This window comes from Oncorhynchus nerka, linkage group LG3, assembly GCF_034236695.1.
Source record: "Oncorhynchus nerka isolate Pitt River linkage group LG3, Oner_Uvic_2.0, whole genome shotgun sequence".
In the NCBI taxonomy this organism is placed as follows: domain Eukaryota; kingdom Metazoa; phylum Chordata; class Actinopteri; order Salmoniformes; family Salmonidae; genus Oncorhynchus; species Oncorhynchus nerka.
In genome coordinates, this window is record NC_088398.1 from 7,422,380 (window position 1) to 7,439,279 (window position 16,900).

At 46.2% G+C, this 16,900-nt stretch overlaps 1 pseudogene; it reads left to right on the forward strand.

The window, feature by feature from the left end:
* The first annotated feature begins 245 nt into the window (after window positions 1–245).
* Window positions 246–16,900, forward strand: part of LOC115124713 (zinc finger protein 850-like) — a 36,864-nt pseudogene continuing 20,209 nt past the window's right edge.

Here is a 16,900-nt window from a genome sequence, read left to right on the forward strand (position 1 = left end):
ATAGCACCAAGCCATACTCTGCATCGTGATCATGTTGTGATTATAGCTTAACTTCCAAGATGTTTACATAAAAACAAAAAGGTTCCAACTAATTCGGTAGGTCGGCAGGTAGTTTAGCGGTTAGAGCGTTGCGCCAATAAGGTTGTTGGTTCGAATACACATGGTGAAAAATCTGTCGATGTGTGCCCTTGAGCGAGGTACTTAACCCTAATTTGCTCCAGGGGCGCAGTACTACTATGGCTGACTGTAAGCATGTCACTGCATATTTCTGGTGTGTGACAAACATTTTTTTTATTTTATGAAAGTTGCATGTTCTATCTTATTTGCTACAAAAACAATTGAAAACCGAGTTGATAAACAGAAAAACAACAATTTAAGTGCCCTGTTTGGGACTTTTGACAGCCATCATGTTGCACCAAAGGCATACGCTAAATGCGTTCTTTTGTGTAGTGTAGTCGAATTCCATTGGTGTACGGCGTACGAGAGAGCAGACAGCCAATCCGCTCAAGCCTTGTTAACATGTTAGAACAATAACACAACTTGTTTCTTCAAGAGATAACGGCTTCAGTTTTCGGTGAGTTGTTATTTTGTAATTATCTAACTTAATTCCTTTTTTTATGGATGGAATGTGACTTCAGCCAGGACAACATTTCAGGGACTGATTTCTGTTTTCGCGGAGTCTCAACGGGGGGAGACATCCAACGTTTACATCGAAACTGCAGCCGCCATTACACCACAGAAGAAGTGAATGCCACCCTTCTTCGTCGTTTTTACAAAGCACATAAAATATCTTCAGAGCGACTGCTGGCAGACAGTGGTGGATTAGTTTAGCTAACCAGACAACTGACTTGTATTGATAAAGCTCAAGCAGTTTTAATGTGATATTAATCGTGGTAATGTAGCTAAACGTTGCTTGAATTGTTTGTTTGCGGAAATGCTAGCTAGCAACTAGCTAGCTGGCTGTCAATCAATACAGAATAGGCTAACGTTATTTATATTCCCACAAACCTGCATCAACTAACTATAGTAACGTAAATTGGCTAAATTAAACCAAATATAAACTTGCCAGTGCCACCAGCGAGTGAGCCACCATATAAAATAGCAAACAGCTAAATTGCTGACCTCTGGGATTTGGAGTCTGGATCACTTTAGGCATTAATTTGGCGCCATTCACTAATTTGCACTGTAATGGCCCAAGTTAGTGTGAACGTATTGCAATGTGTCAGCACACAATTCCACTAAAAGGTGCTAGCTGTTTGTCGTATTGTGTTGCATGTTATTCTCTAGTTCTGTTGGGGAAACTATAAAGCTGTATAAAGTAGCCTACAAGCATGACCTAATCATATACCGTTGTGGAATAGATTATTATTGCCAGAAAATACTCTACCATTACACTTACACATCTGCACTGGGGTCAGAACGCAATCATGATATAATTAAGACACTGGAGCCAGCACTAGATATGGGTCGGAAAACGTACTTCTATGCAGGGATGGGATATGCTACTGTACTCCAAATTGTACCTTTATCCACACGGCTCCACCGAGAATATGGAAATTCTGCTAGTTTTCCCAGAAAAGTCATTTTCGTGCTCATGCTAAATAGCAGTCACAGCAGCCATTATGGAGTGGCATGTCCACTGAAATGACAATGCTATTCCAAATTGGCTGCGGTGGCTACTGCTAGCTAGCATGAGGACAAAAAGTCAGTAGTGTATTTTTTTTAATAACCCATCAACCCTCTTTGGAAAACAAACATTGCTTTTTTTGTTTTTACAGATTTTTTGTTTCATATACATACATTATCTACCTTTTAGGAGCACCAGCGTGGACAAAATTACAATTACCTACTGCCATTTTGTCTGAAAGTTCAAATCTCCTGTCTGACCAAATCCCAGGAACACATGAAGATACTAATTTCCATCAGTAGAGGGCAATGTTTACAACATGATTTAAATCAAATCTTTTTACATCGTTCCCATTTGAGGATTTGCCAGCATTTATACATGGGGTAATACAACACATTCTCAATCGGTCTCCAAATAAAGATGATGCTATTTAGATGCATCAGCTCTGTGTGTATGGTGGGGTGGATATGCTACATTTAGGTTATGTTAACCCTTGTGTAGCCTTAACATTCTGTATACTCCCCTTAACCTAAGGGTAAAACATGACCTGCCTTCACTAAGCCCCTAAAATAAAGCAGCTTAATTTAATTTTAAACCCCATATCTATTTTGCACAAAGAAACAACCTGTCATTCATTACAAACTTTGTGAATATATGGGCTTTCCTTCTTCACAATCAGTGGACACCAACCATGTTATTTTGCTGCTCTTTGACAAAAATGTATCTTTCAGTTTGGGGGATTTCTTCATCTAAAGATGATGCATCATGCTCTGGGTTGTATTCTTCCATATCTTCTTCTTCAGATACCTCCTCTTCTAAATCATTGTTCTCTTATTCCTCCTGGACATCTGAAAAAATCAAATCTACGACCTGTTGGGCACTGAAACGTGCACTCATGTTAAGTTCAATCAGTAGCACATAATCTCAATTTCTCATTGCATCTTGGTGGTTTTTGTGGTGTGTAAAGGATTGTATAACTGCCGGGTCAGAAATGACCCTAAGACAATATTTGTACCCTGGTGGTGTACAGCTTTCATGGAAATATGAACAAAGGCGATGATTCATTTTTTCTGATGTTGGGGTCGCTAGGAAAAGTCATCAAATTTCAAGTTGAAAAAATATAATTTAGGGGATTTTCTCTGCTGTTAAACATAGTGGCTGGTCATTTTTTACCCTTAAGACATCACAATGGTTAATAACATATTAGTTAGGCTATAGGCTAATAATTGAGTTCAGGTGTTGCTTGCAGACATAAAACAGAACACCCAACCTGAATTGAATATGATCAGTAATGCACTGTTTTGGTCTAGATCTCCTCTCTCTCCCTGTTGCAGGTATGGCGATGGATAGTGCCTCTGTGTACATGTGCTTCCCCTGCTACCAAGAGTTTGACACCCTGGAGGAGGTGCTGGCCCACCAGCTGACCTGCACCACAGAGAACGTGGGGAGTGGGGCCCCCACCCCCGTCTCCATCCCCTTCCTACAGACTCAGGTAATAGTGGAAGCTTCAAACTCCATGGACATTTTAAACTAAATAGGCTAGGTCTAGAATATTGATAAACTTTTCTCATCTTTTCCACATCTAGGCTAAATGCTTCTGGATAAAAGCGTCTGCTAAATGGCATATATTATTATATTACAATTTATTAATGCAATAGTGTGTACATTTCATAGTGTCGCCATTATTGTGCTCAAGGCCTCCCATGTGAATTGGAGAGCCTTGTGAGGCTGAAGCATAAGTCCACACGCGCAGAGCCGTGATAGTCCGGCGGTCTGTCTGTGGGGGAGGCCGCGCTCCTTCAAAGTTCCCAACCAACGAGGCTCCAGTTTGTATGTAGTGACGGTTGAAAAATAGCTTGAGCCTCGCTGAGAATTCAAAAATGAAAGCCTACGGTCCAACACTCTAGAACACTGCTGTGTAGACGCGTGCATGTTTTGGACTCTGATAAGCTCTGTAGCCTACACAACTGCACTGCATTTTACCCAGTACAAAAGGAATTAGATCCTCTGTTAAGACATACATAACCAATCATTTTCAGTTCACTTGTTTGTTGAGTCATAATAGGAAATTAGATGACCAGCACTGTTCTTGTTTTTTGTTTTGTTTATTTTTAGAGGATAAAAATAGACAATACAATATTCACTAATAGAAATAAAATAAGATGACGGATCACATTTCTTTCTACATCAAATATTGAGTTATAATATTCCAATGTACAGATACTTTTTCTGTTACTATGTAACAGGGAATAACACTGTCCTTGTTCCACTGTATCGCTACCTCGTAATGACAGCTACAGTGTGCTCGGAGGTTTGAAACAGTGAGCCGTCGACCGTGAGTGACGTTTACCAGCGTCGCTCTCCGAAACGTGTCCCCAGCCTCCCATGGTGACGGTCTCCTCAAGCTCAGAACCAGAAAGCGTGGTGTCATGAGTGACAGGCAGATTGCATCTTGAGTTGCCAGTGGGGAGAGAAAAGGAGCGTGAAAGATGAATCAGTCAGCTCCACCCCTCCTCCTGATGGATGGCTCATTGGCCTCCTCACAGATGAATCGGCTGTGGAAACATTCTATAAAACCTAAGTGCCTTATGGCATTCTGGCCCCTGCTCTGCCGTCAGCTGCCTTATTACTACCATTCAGACTTCATTAGCTAGATTATCATCATTTCTGTGTAACATTAAAGGCGACATTGCTATAAAACGGGGTGTTTACATTTCAAATTAATGTAGGCTGCTATTATACCAAACGTTTTTAACTTGACTTGTTCGGATCCAGAGAACTGTAATTACATGGAAGAGGCCTAGTAGGAAATTAGAAGCTTTGCTTTTTAGCATTAAAAAGGAAGATGGAAAATGAACACCGTGGTAGAACCACTTTGTAATATGTATGTATTTAATGACATTCCTATTACCCATCTTGCTTACCAAGAGGGACAGATTAAGTGTTATTAAAAAGAAACTTCAGCAGTGGTGTGCTCCCTCAGTTACTTTAATTACATGTTGACCCATGTGTAATATTTTAGTGCACTTCCCGAGTTGAAGTCCAGTTCTGGAATCGTTAATTAAATCAATTCATTATGGTACAGGCCTCTATACAGACTAGCCAGTTTCACTGACCAAACAGGCCTATGGGCCCTGGTCAAAAGTTGAGATCTATAAGGAATAGGATGCTATTTGGGATGTAGACACAGTTTCCTGTCTCAAGTCCTTCTAGGAGACTGACTCAACCACCAGCGTCACATTGAAAATGCTCTTTCATCAAGAACATATGAATACACACATACATGACACCATTTCAAGAGCTCCGGACGGTCCGCAGTAATCGTTTTTGCCACGTTGGATAAGAACGGTGTCAGCGGCAGTTCAAGTTACATAGTCTGGTTTTATAACTCCGCTCCTTTACTGAGCTAAAACGCTGAGTTGTGAGTACTTTGAAACTAAATACATCAGACATGACTGAAATGTCTTGTAATGGTGATTTAGTTAGTTTGCGGCATCAAAACAAGCAACCAAAAAGTATTTACTAAGACTATGGAGATTTAACTACACTGCTCAAAAAAATAAAGGGAACACTAAAATAACACATCCTAGATCTGAATGAATGAAATATTCTTATTAAATACTTTTTTCTTTACATAGTTTAATGTGCTGACAACAAAATCACACAAATTATCAATGGAAATCAAATTTATCAACCCATGGAGGTCTGGATTTGGAGTCACACTCAAAATTAAAGTGGAAAACCACACTACAGGCTGATCCAACTTTGATGTAATGTCCTTAAAACAAGTCAAAATGAGGCTCAGTAGGGTGTGTGGCCTCCACGTGCCTGTATGACCTCCCTACAACGCCTGGGCATGCTCCTGATGAGGTGGTGGATGGTCTCCTGAGGGATCTCCTCCCAGACCTGGACTAAAGCATCCACCAACTCCTGGACAGTCTGTGGTGCAACGTGGCGTTGGTGGATGGAGCGAGACATGATGTCCCAGATGTGCTCAATTGAATTCAGGTCTGGGGAACGGGCGGGCCAGTCCATAGCATCAATGCCTTCCTCTTGCAGGAACTGCTGACACACTCCAGCCACATGAGGTCTAGAATTGTCTTGCGTTAGGAGGAAGCCAGGGCCAACCGCACCAGCATATGGTCTCACAAGGGGTCTGAGGATCTCATCTCGGTACCTAATGGCAGTCAGGCTACCTCTGGCGAGCACATGGACGGCTGTGCGGCCCCCCCAAAGAAATGCCACCCCACACCATGACTGACCCACCGCCAAACCAGTCATGCTGGAGGATGTTGCAGGCAGCAGAACGTTCTCCACGGCGTCTCCAAACTGTCACGTCTGTCATATGTGCTCAGTGTGAACCTGCTTTCATCTGTGAAGAGCACAGGGGTGCCAGTGGAGAATTTGCCAAACGTCCTGCACGGTTTTGGGCTGTAAGCACAACCCCCACCTGTGGACGTCGGGCCCTCATACCACCCTCATGGAGTCTGTTTCTGACCGTTTGAGCAGACACATGCACATTTGTGGCCTGCTGGAGGTCATTTTGCAGGGCTCTGGCAGTGCTCCTCCTTGCATAAAGGCGGAGGTAGCGGTCCTGCTGCTGGGTTGTTGCCCTCCTATGGGCCTCCTCCACGTCTCCTGATGTACTGGCCTGTCTCCTGGTAGCGCCTCCATGCCCTGGACACTACGCTGACAGACACAGCAAACCTTCTTGCCACATCTCGCATTGATGTGCCATCCTGGATGAGCTGCACTACCTGAGCCACTTGTGTGGGTTGTAGACTCCGTCTCATGCTACCACTAGAGTGAAAGCACCGCCAGCATTCAAAAGTGACCAAAACATCAGCCAGAAAGCATAGGAACTGAGAAGTGGTCTGTGGTCCCCACCTGCAGAACCACTCCTTTATTGGTGGTGTCTTGCTAAATGCCTATAATTTCCACCTGTTGTCTATTCCATTTGCACAACAGCATGTGAAATTTATTGTCAATCAGTGTTGCTTCCTAAGTGGACAGTTTGATTTCACAGAAATGTGATTGACTTGGAGTTACATTGTGTTGTTTAAGTGTTCCTTTTATTTTTTTGAGCAGTGTATATCCATAATAGCAATCTGTTTCTACATACGATACTAAATGTTTCTGCATTCCTCAATTCTAACAATGACGCCAACAAATTACCAAAAGTAGAAACCAGCTGGTAGTTCCACTGGATGTCATAAGGTGAATGCACCAATTTGTAAGTCGCTCTGGATAAGAGCGTCTGCTAAATGACTTAAATGTTAAATGTAGTACTCAGTCTAGGCTACTAATAACAGAATGAGCCACAGTGGTGCCTCTGCTTGAATGAAGACACTCCTGAAGGAACACATCATTAACCTCGACCTTGATGGTTCTTATCATCCTAATGGATCAACGAGCAGTTCTCAAACGCCACGGACTGGCCCTCTGAACTCAACTGATAGGCCTGTGGTATTTATCATCGCCCTGCCCCTCAGTCCTTACCCCCCCGCTCAGAGAAACCCTCCCTCCCCGCCTCTGTTGATCTAAAGACTGCTCTGTCTGCTCTCATTGATCCCTCAGTCCTTACCCCCCCGCTCAGAGAAACCCTCCCTCCCCGCCTCTGTTGATCTAAAGACTGCTCTGTCTGCTCTCATTGATCCCTCAGTCCTTACCCCCCGCTCAGAGAAACCCTCCCTCCCGGCTCTGTTGATCTAAAGACTGCTCTGTCTGCTCTCATTGACCCCTCAGTCCTTACCCCCCCGCTCAGAGAAACCCTCCCCCCGCCTCTGTTGATCTAAAGACTGCTCTGTCTGCTCTCATTGACCCCTCAGTCCTTACCCCCGCTCAGAGAAACCCTCCCTCCCCGCCTCTGTTGATCTAAAGACTGCTCTGTCTGCTCTCATTGACCCCTCAGTCCTTACCCCCCGCTCAGAGAAACCCTCCCTCCCCGCCTCTGTTGATCTAAAGACTGCTCTGTCTGCTCTCATTGACCCCTCAGTCCTTACCCCCCGCTCAGAGAAACCCTCCCTCCCCGCCTCTGTTGATCTAAAGACTGCTCTGTCTGCTCTCATTGACCCCTCAGTCCTTACCCCCCCGCTCAGAGAAACCCTCCCTCCCCGCCTCTGTTGATCTAAAGACTGCTCTGTCTGCTCTCATTGACCCCTCTGTCCTCTGAATACTCTATTACTATATTCCTCTATTGTCATCCTTCATCTGCCTGACAATAACACTGTTCCTGTTTCAATTGTCTATGGACTTTTTCAACAACAAAAATTATTGTCCAATACGTAGGTATTGTGTAATGTGTTATTTTACAGGGTCAGCCATAGTAGTAAGGCACCCATGGAGCAAATTAGGTTTTTCACCTTGTCGGCTCGGGTATTCAAACCCAACCATATAACTGCTAGGCTACCTGCTGACCTGTGATGGTATTGCTATCCAGTACTGCCATGGAAACCTCCATTGTTAGGTGGAGTTCTTTCAATTTGACACCAAAACGTATTGATGTTTTCATTCACTCATTATTGTCCAGACTGGTCAGCTTGTGTTTTGTCTTTTCTCACATTCTCTTTTTCTCTCTCTCCAGCAGCAGATATATACCCAGCCCATTGCTCCATCGCCTGCCCCTCAGACCAAGGCCAGTGTCTCTTCTGTGATGCCCAGCTCTGGTGCACCAGGTCTGGCCATGGCTAGCCCAAATAAGCCTTCCTCAGGAGATCAGCCCAAGATCCTGTACCAGTGTGGAGACTGTGACGCCCTGTTCCACTCCCTGATCCTCTGGCAGCAGCACCGCAAACATGGTCAGTGTCTGCAGACCAAGGCAGGACCCACCCAACCACAACCAGAAGAGACCGGCTCTGGATCTGGATCAGAACTGCCCCCAGAGGGAGAGGGGAAGCACAGTCAGGTTGAAGTGGAGGTGGACCTGGGTCCAGATGAACCGAATGAACCAAGCTCAACGGATGACCAAGAAGGAGGAGGGGGCAGAGGAAGGAGTCAGGAGAGGGCACAACAAACCCAGCAGGAGCAGGATGTAGTGACGTCTCAGCTGTCAGCAGAGAAAGAGGAGGATGGGATGAGTGCAGAGGACATATCAGCCACCCTGGATCACATGTATCTGCCAAACGCCACCAACAGAGGGCAGGAAGGAGGCGAGGAAGAGCCAGAAACCGAGAGCATAGGGGAATCCACTGGATCTAAAGCCTCTGAGATCCAGGCTCAGGCAGCTCATTCATCTACAGAGGCCCAGTCTGCAGCAGACAGCCAGTCCATCCCCGACCCCGCTCCCTCCCAGAACCCCCCAGACCCCGCTCCCTCCCAGGACCTCCCAGCCGATAACCCTGAGCAGACGTCCTACTTCTACAGGATAAAGGCAGCCAAGAAGCTCAAGCCCCCGTCCAGCCTGCTGTGTGTGGACTGTGGCTCCAGCTTCGGCATGGTGTCTGAGCTAGTCACCCACCGCAAGTCCCAGCATGGCCTCAAGGAAGCCCTGCACCACTGCACCGTGTGTGGGGAGAGCTTCCTCAACACCACCCTCTTCCTCTACCACCGCAAGCAGCACAAGGAGAAAGGCAAGGAAGGGGTCACACAAACCCAGGCCCAGGGAGGACCGATGCAGGATGCAGATTACCAGGATTACAAAATGGTAACACTGCAGCAAGAGGTGGTGGAAGAGATGGTGGAAGAGTCTAAAGAGGAGACAGTCGGGGTGGCGGATTCCCAGAACAATGGAACTGAGGAGCAGAACGAGAATGAAACCTCCTCTACTTCCACTGTCTCTACCTGTGCTCCGGTTCAGGTGCCTAAGGTGGTCCAGAGTTTCCTGTGTGCCCAGTGTGGAGCCAGCTTCAGTAAAGAGCCAGAGCTCAGTGCCCACCGTAGGGACAAGCACGGCCTGAACGAGCCCCTCCACCACTGTTCCCAGTGTGGCCAGAGCTTCATGAACACCACCCAGTACCTTTACCACCGACGCCAGCACCGTGGGGAACCAGGGACTGGGGCAGGAGCAGCCACACCCCCCCAGGGAAGCCCCCGCGCCCCCAAGAGGATGCTGTCCCCCCTGCCATCTCGTCCAGTGCTGCGTTAGGCTCACCAGCGAAAATACCTGCTATCAGGATACGCAGCATCAACGATCTCAATGGTAGGTTCGACCCAGTGGCAGCTGGGTTCAACATAGTGGGAAGACTTAACTCTGCTGTAAAAAATAGAATAATAACTGATTCCAATCCAAACGGAATATTGCTAAGTTTCACTATTGTTTAAGGTTATTTTGACAGACCGTCAATAGTTTCTGACCATGCTCTCTCCTCATTGGGCAGAGAACAAAGACCAGGGTAAAGAGGTGAATCCAGTCATCCTTAAGGAAGAGCAGGAGGAGAAGACTGTAGTGGGGGAACAACTGGACACCAACCTCCCTCCTCCAGCCAAGCTGATGCAGGACTGGTCCCGCACCCCTCTCCCCCACGTCTGCCCCCACTGTGGCCAGACCTTCACACGCAGGGGGTTCCTCCGCGCTCACGTCTTCAGCCACACCGGAGAGAAGCTCTTCACCTGCAAGGTACTGCTAGACTGGACATGTGTTCTATTGAAAATGCTGTGAAATATTGATGTAAATGACTGAAACTAGTTGTGTATCAACAAGTAGCAGGAGTTAGTTAGGAGCAGCTTCCTATTATATACTGAATGTTTATTTTTCTGTTTAATCTATGTGATGAAATCTCAGTGCTCTTGTGCTATGTGAAATAGCTATGTTGTACTGGGCTTCTGTCAATCAAATTCATCTTCGTTCTTCTTCTTGGTTAATTCAGGTGTGTCAGAAGTCGTTTGCGTCCTCTCCCAACCTGCTGCGCCACAGCCTGACCCACATGGGCACCAAACCTTTCCCCTGCTCTGTGTGTGGCAAGCGCTTCTCCCAGCCGGGCGCCCTGAAGAGGCACGGCCTCACCCACAGCCAGCCCAAATCCCGCCGCCGCAGGTCCCGATGGAAGGTCAGACATGGGGGGGGTCACTGCACCCTATAGTACACTATTCCCTATGTGGTGCACTACTTTTGACCAGGGCCTATAGGGCTCTGGTCCCCATTGGGCTCTGGTCCCCATTGGGCTCTGGTCCCCATTGGGCTCTGGTCCCCATTGGGCTCTGGTCCCCATCGGGCTCTGGTCAAAGTAGTTTTTAATATATAGGGAATGCGGAGCCATTTGGGACACAGCCCTGGATTACCTGATTGTTTTACAATGAGAACATCTTTGAACACACCACGAACAAGTCCTGGAGAGCCACGGCGTGAACAAGGTTTTGTTCCAGTCCAATCGGGTGTGTTGCAGCTGGGCTAGAACAAATATCTGTACACACTGAGGCTCTCAAAGATCAGAGAAATTCAGGAATGCTATTTGTCTTTATGTTAACATTGAGACAGGCTGTTAGTTGTTTCCCCTGATGTTGTGCTGTGTCAATGACATCCCTGCAGAAGAGGACACCAGAGGGGGAGGATGGAGAAAGCCAGCTGTTCGCCTGTCCCAACTGCACTGCTCGCTTTCAGACTGACCTACAGCTGCAGGAGCACAGGTACGGGCGTGACTGGGCTGTGACTCAATTAAATGTGCAGGTTGAAATCAACCCCAAAGGCCTGTTTCACAGAACTAGATTAGACAAGGAACACAGGTGACTCATTTCAATGTGTAAGTTACCTTGATTGAACCCTCCATGTTTTACAGGGAGAAACAAACACACCACGGTACTGTATTTACAGTGACAGTAGAGCATAAGACTGGACTGAGAACAGGAGATGTGCTACACATAACCCAAACACAGGCCGGACGCTGTTCCTACACAGGCCGGACGCTGTTCCTACACAGGCCGGACGCTGTTCCTACACAGGCCGGACGCTGTTCCTACACAGGCCGGACCCTGTTCCTACACAGGCCGGACCCTGTTCCTACACAGGCCGGACCCTGTTCCTACACAGGCCGGACCCTGTTCCTACACAGGCCGGACCCTGTTCCTACACAGGCCGGACCCTGTTCCTACACAGGCCGGACCCTGTTCCTACACAGGCCGGACGCTGTTCCTACACAGGCCGGACCCTGTTCCTACACAGGCCGGACCCTGTTCCTACACAGTGAGGGGATTTAATCCGAGTTACAGAGATACCTCAGTGCCCTTGAGCCCTCGCCAGCGATGATTGACAGGCGGGCGGCGGTAAATTAAGATGATAACGATAAGGGGTAGGATGATGGAGACCGACCGGCTGAGGAACTAGAGGTGGGGGATGCGGGGAGGGAGGAGGTGAGGCAGGAGAAATGATCCGGGGATCAATAGGAGGGCGTGATCAGGGAGTGAATGGAACGTTACCCTTGAACTGTATGTCAGTGTGTAGTTGGGGTGAAGCAGGAAGTCCCAGTGTCTCTGCAGGGTACAGTCCGTATTCCTACACCCCCTCTCATTAGTGAACACTGGGGGGTGTGGAGACCTGGACTGAAGCTTTAATTCTCAGGGTCATCTTGGCCTAAAATATTGATTCTTATTGTCAGCCCTGTGCAAAGGGATGATCGACCAGACAGTTTATATAGGGCTATAAGTGGTCCACAGCACACACTATGTTTACCATCTAATATTAAACGATGGGGTTAAGTACTTTACAAATTCACTATCATCAGTCATAAATTATACATGGAACACAATGTATTTTTCAGTGATTCATAATCATTATTTCTTTAGCTGGCCTGATGCCCACACTGACCATCTAGGACAGTGTGACGAACATTATCGTTACCAAGGACATTAACTCAGCTGCTTGTAATGCATAGGCTAGTGGCGAGCACTAAAACACCTGCTAGCAAGGGTTGATTAGTGGAATCTGAGGGTTTTAATGCTGGGCTAGAATAAAACCATGACACTGCAGGACTGTAGTTAAGAGTTGCATACCTCCACTGCTGAAGAAATGTGTTTAGGTGAACTCTTCCACCACCGCAGTGTTTCCCAGCCCTGGTCCTCCAGTACCCCCAACAGTACACATTTTTATTGTAACCCTGGACAAACACAACTGATTCAACTTGTCAGCTAATCATCAAGCCCTCAATGAGTTGAATGAGGTGTGTTTGTCAAGGGCTACAACGAAGCTGTGTACTGTTGGGGGTACTGGAGGACCAGGGCGGGGAAACACTGCGCTAGTCATCAAACACAACACTGATCCAGCCAGTTAAATACATCCCAGTGGTTCTCCTCCCTCTCCTTCCCCAGGGCTATATCCTGCCATTATGGAATGGATAAACATAGGCTCTCATATCTCATCACACACTGAAACCACCCGTTTATCTGCAGCCATTGTATTATATGACACACCTAATGACTCCATATTGAACCTTAAAAGGCTTAACAACATGGCTAAGCACACAGGTCTGGAGGTAATCCTAATACTGTGACACTAAGGTGATAGCCAGCATGTGGTTGTGTGTGTTATTCCTCCTCTGTGGAGGAGGATTACAGTGGGCCATTGAAGCGTGGCTTACATGCATCTACAAATGACACACTGCAGTGTTATGTGCAGCAGCTCACTGGTACTAATATTGTTGATGATGGTGCTCCTTTTGTCCCTTTTCCTCACAGCTTTAATTCTTTCTCAGCTTCCAAGAAAAACATATTGCTCATTGCAGTACTGTATTATAGCCCTCGTTTTTTATAGCTTTGTGTTTATCCCTCTCTTTTTTTTCATTTTCTGCTCTGAAAAACCCCAAAACATTTTTGTAATTTATTCAGAAGTGTATTATTAATATTAGTTGTTTACACTTCTTTCCCTTTTCTCTTCCCTTCATTGTATTCTGTCCATCAGACTGCTCCACACCAGCCACCCGTTCCCCTGCTCTGTCTGTGGAGAGGCCTTCAAACGCAGGAAGGAGCTGGACCTGCACGCTCTCATTCACCAAGGTAGCTCCTCCCCTCTCCTCTCAGCTGCCCTCCTCTCTGTGTGTCTGATAAGCACTGGACGAGACAGAGACCAGTGCCCGTATCCAAGCTTCTCAGAGTAGAAGTGCTGATCTAGGATCAGTTTAGCCTTTTAGATCATAATGAATTAGATTATAAGGACAGTGGTGATTATATAGTGTGTATGCGTGGCTGTGAATTAGTGAAGCTGTTCATAATGGAGCTGATTTCCATGTTAAGTATGCAGAAGTAATCCATGCGCCTTAGTAATAATTAGGGGTATAATTGTTCACCAAACTTATGGTTCGGTAGGTATTGCATTTTTGTGGTCACGATTCGGTTTCTGTTCAGGGGGGAAATGGCCGGATTGTTATGTTGGCCTTCAAGTTTCCACTCAGATGTTGCGTTTGTAACCATGTGGAAGGTGGGTATTTACCAGATGTGAAGTCATAAATACCAGTTGGATGCACTCATGTGATTTGAACTCGTTGAGAAAAAAGGATTGGTTAATGGCCAACAAGCTGTGTCAACCATAAACTAAAAGTAGAGCTATCACGCTTGTAAACAAATTCTAGTTAAAAAACCACACTAATAGATTGCTTTTTATAAATAATGTTTTGTTGTTTGATTTAGCTGCCGAAAATGCTGTTATAGAGGTAATTTCCTTAGTAGGTGACGTCAGAGGTCACCATGTGGGAGAAGTGGATTCTCAGGATGATAGACCAGTTTCCCAATAGTAATTACTCCGTTCAAGTGGATTATTCCCAGTTGTATGCGGTAAATTCCCACTTCGTTATGAACGCACCGTGACACTGCCTCCTTCAGTGTCCAATGTACCACGCTTCAAAACACATCTCCCACTCCGGGGTAATGTGATGGGCTGTCACTATAAGCTCAACACAGGGTGCATTGACCAATTCATTGAAAACTTCAGCTTTGGTTTGTCTATATAGAGCGGGTACAACCTGTTTGCTGAAATGGGTGCAAGTGGGAAGTTCGTACCTGGCTCAAGCACTTTCACGAGGAGTTAATACCCCCTATTCTAAACCACCGTGAATGGATGCATACCCACAGCTATAAACCAAAGATGGTAAAAAATATAAACAGCCTATCTATCGCTCTTGTAATTTATTTGGCTCGTTCAGAATCAGCTGCTACGGGCTACTTGAATGCAGAGGGGAAACGATGTTGTGTAGTTTCTTTGGCCCGGTCAGAATCAGCTGCCAAGGGCTACTTGAATGCAGAGGGGAAACGATGTTGTGTAGTTTCTTTGGCTCGTTCAGAATCAGCTGCCAAGGGCTACTTGAATGCAGAGGGGAAACGATGTTGTGTAATTTATTTGGCTCGTTCAGAATCAGCTGCCAAGGGCTACTTGAATGCAGAGGGAAAACGATGTTGTGTAGTTTCTTTGGCTCGTTCAGAATCAGCTGCCAAGGGCTACTTGAATGCAGAGGGGAAACGATGTTGTGTAATTTATTTGGCTCGTTCAGAATCAGCTGCTACGGGCTACTTGAATGCAGAGGGAAAACGATGTTGTGTAATTTATTTGGCTCGTTCAGAATCAGCTGCTACGGGCTACTTGAATGCAGAGGGGAAACGATGTTGTGTAATTTATTTGGCTCGTTCAGAATCAGCTTCCAAGGGCTACTTGAATGCAGAGGGGAAACGATGTTGTGTAATTTATTTGGCTCATTCAGAATCAGCTGCTACGGGCTACTTGAATGCAGAGGGAAAACGATGTTGTGTAATTTATTTGGCCCGGTCAGAATCAGCTGCCAAGGGCTACTTGAATGCAGAGGGAAGACTATGTGTAGTTTCTTTGGCCCGGTCAGAATCAGCTGCCAAGGGCTACTTGAATGCAGAGGGGAAACGATGTTGTGTAATTTATTTGGCTCGTTCAGAATCAGCTGCCAAGGGCTACTTGAATGCAGAGGGGAAACGATGTTGTGTAATTTATTTGGCCCGGTCAGAATCAGCTGCCGAGGGCTACTTGAATGCAGAGAGAAAACGATGTTGTGTAGTTTCTTTGGCCCGGTCAGAATCAGCTGCCAAGGGCTACTTGAATGCAGAGGGGAAACGATGTTGTGTAATTTATTTGGCCCGGTCAGAATCAGCTGCCAAGGGCTACTTGAATGCAGAGGGGAAACGATGTTGTGTAATTTATTTGGCCCGGTCAGAATCAGCTGCCAAGGGCTACTTGAATGCAGAGGGGAAACGATGTTGTGTAGTTTATTTGGCCCGGTCAGAATCAGCTGCCAAGGGCTACTTGAATGCAGAGGGGAAACGATGTTGTGTAGTTTATTTGGCCCGGTCAGAATCAGCTGCTACGGGCTACTTGAATGCAGAGGGGAAACGATGTTGTGTAGTTTCTTTGCGTTTCCATCTTACTCTGGTATACTGGGGCCCACTGATGTTGCTGTAAATGTGTCAACATATTTGAAGTGTTGTTCGCTACATAGGCTATTCTTGTTGAGCGTGGTGACTTAGTGTTACTGTTTTATCCACAACTCTATCCATCACCCCTGTAATCTACTGGGAAGCCTAAATGTTCCCAAACTGGGGACTTAAAAGATGGAGGATCCTCCAATTCTGGTCTATCGAATCGACCCCACCAATAATGGGTCGCGGCAACGTAGCTGCAGCTGACCTCATCGGTGCGGTCGGCGTCAGAAATGACCGCATCTCAGAGAGAGAGAGATGTGATTGGTTGGAATTGATTCATTGATTATTAGTTAATGCTCTATTGATGGAGAGGTTCCTTATTAAATGTTTCAACGGAGGGCTCCTCAGGGGGGACTGGTGAACGCTCCAGCCGGGAGGGAGGATTCTGCTGGGTTGGCGTTGCCATGGTACTGTAACTGTAGACGCCTGTGGCTAAGATGGGGAAATATCAAAGCTCAGCGTCTTCTCTCATCTTCTTTTTCTCCTTTAGCTACACAGAAACAGACAGAGAGCCTGAGACTGTTTACCAACATCCAGACTGCCAACAGTAGTGCATGTGTCTGTCTCTGTGTCTATAAATAAGTTACCTTAAGCCACATACTGTAGCATATACTGAGTGATGACAGTACAGAATACCCTCTAACCCAGTGTGTGTTTTGGTGGGTAGGGACAGGAGGGGCCTGTGACCAGGGCATGTGACTGTCTAAATACCCACTGAATCTATACATCCCTGTCCTTTCCATGTTTAGTGTATTTTTATTTAACCTTTTATTTAACGAGGAAAATCCGATAAGAATTCTTATTTACAATGACGGCCTAGGAACAGTGGGTTAACTGCCTACGACAGATTTTTACCTTGTCAGCTTGGGGATTCGATAGAGCAACCTTTCTGTTACTGGCCCAAAGCTCTAACGA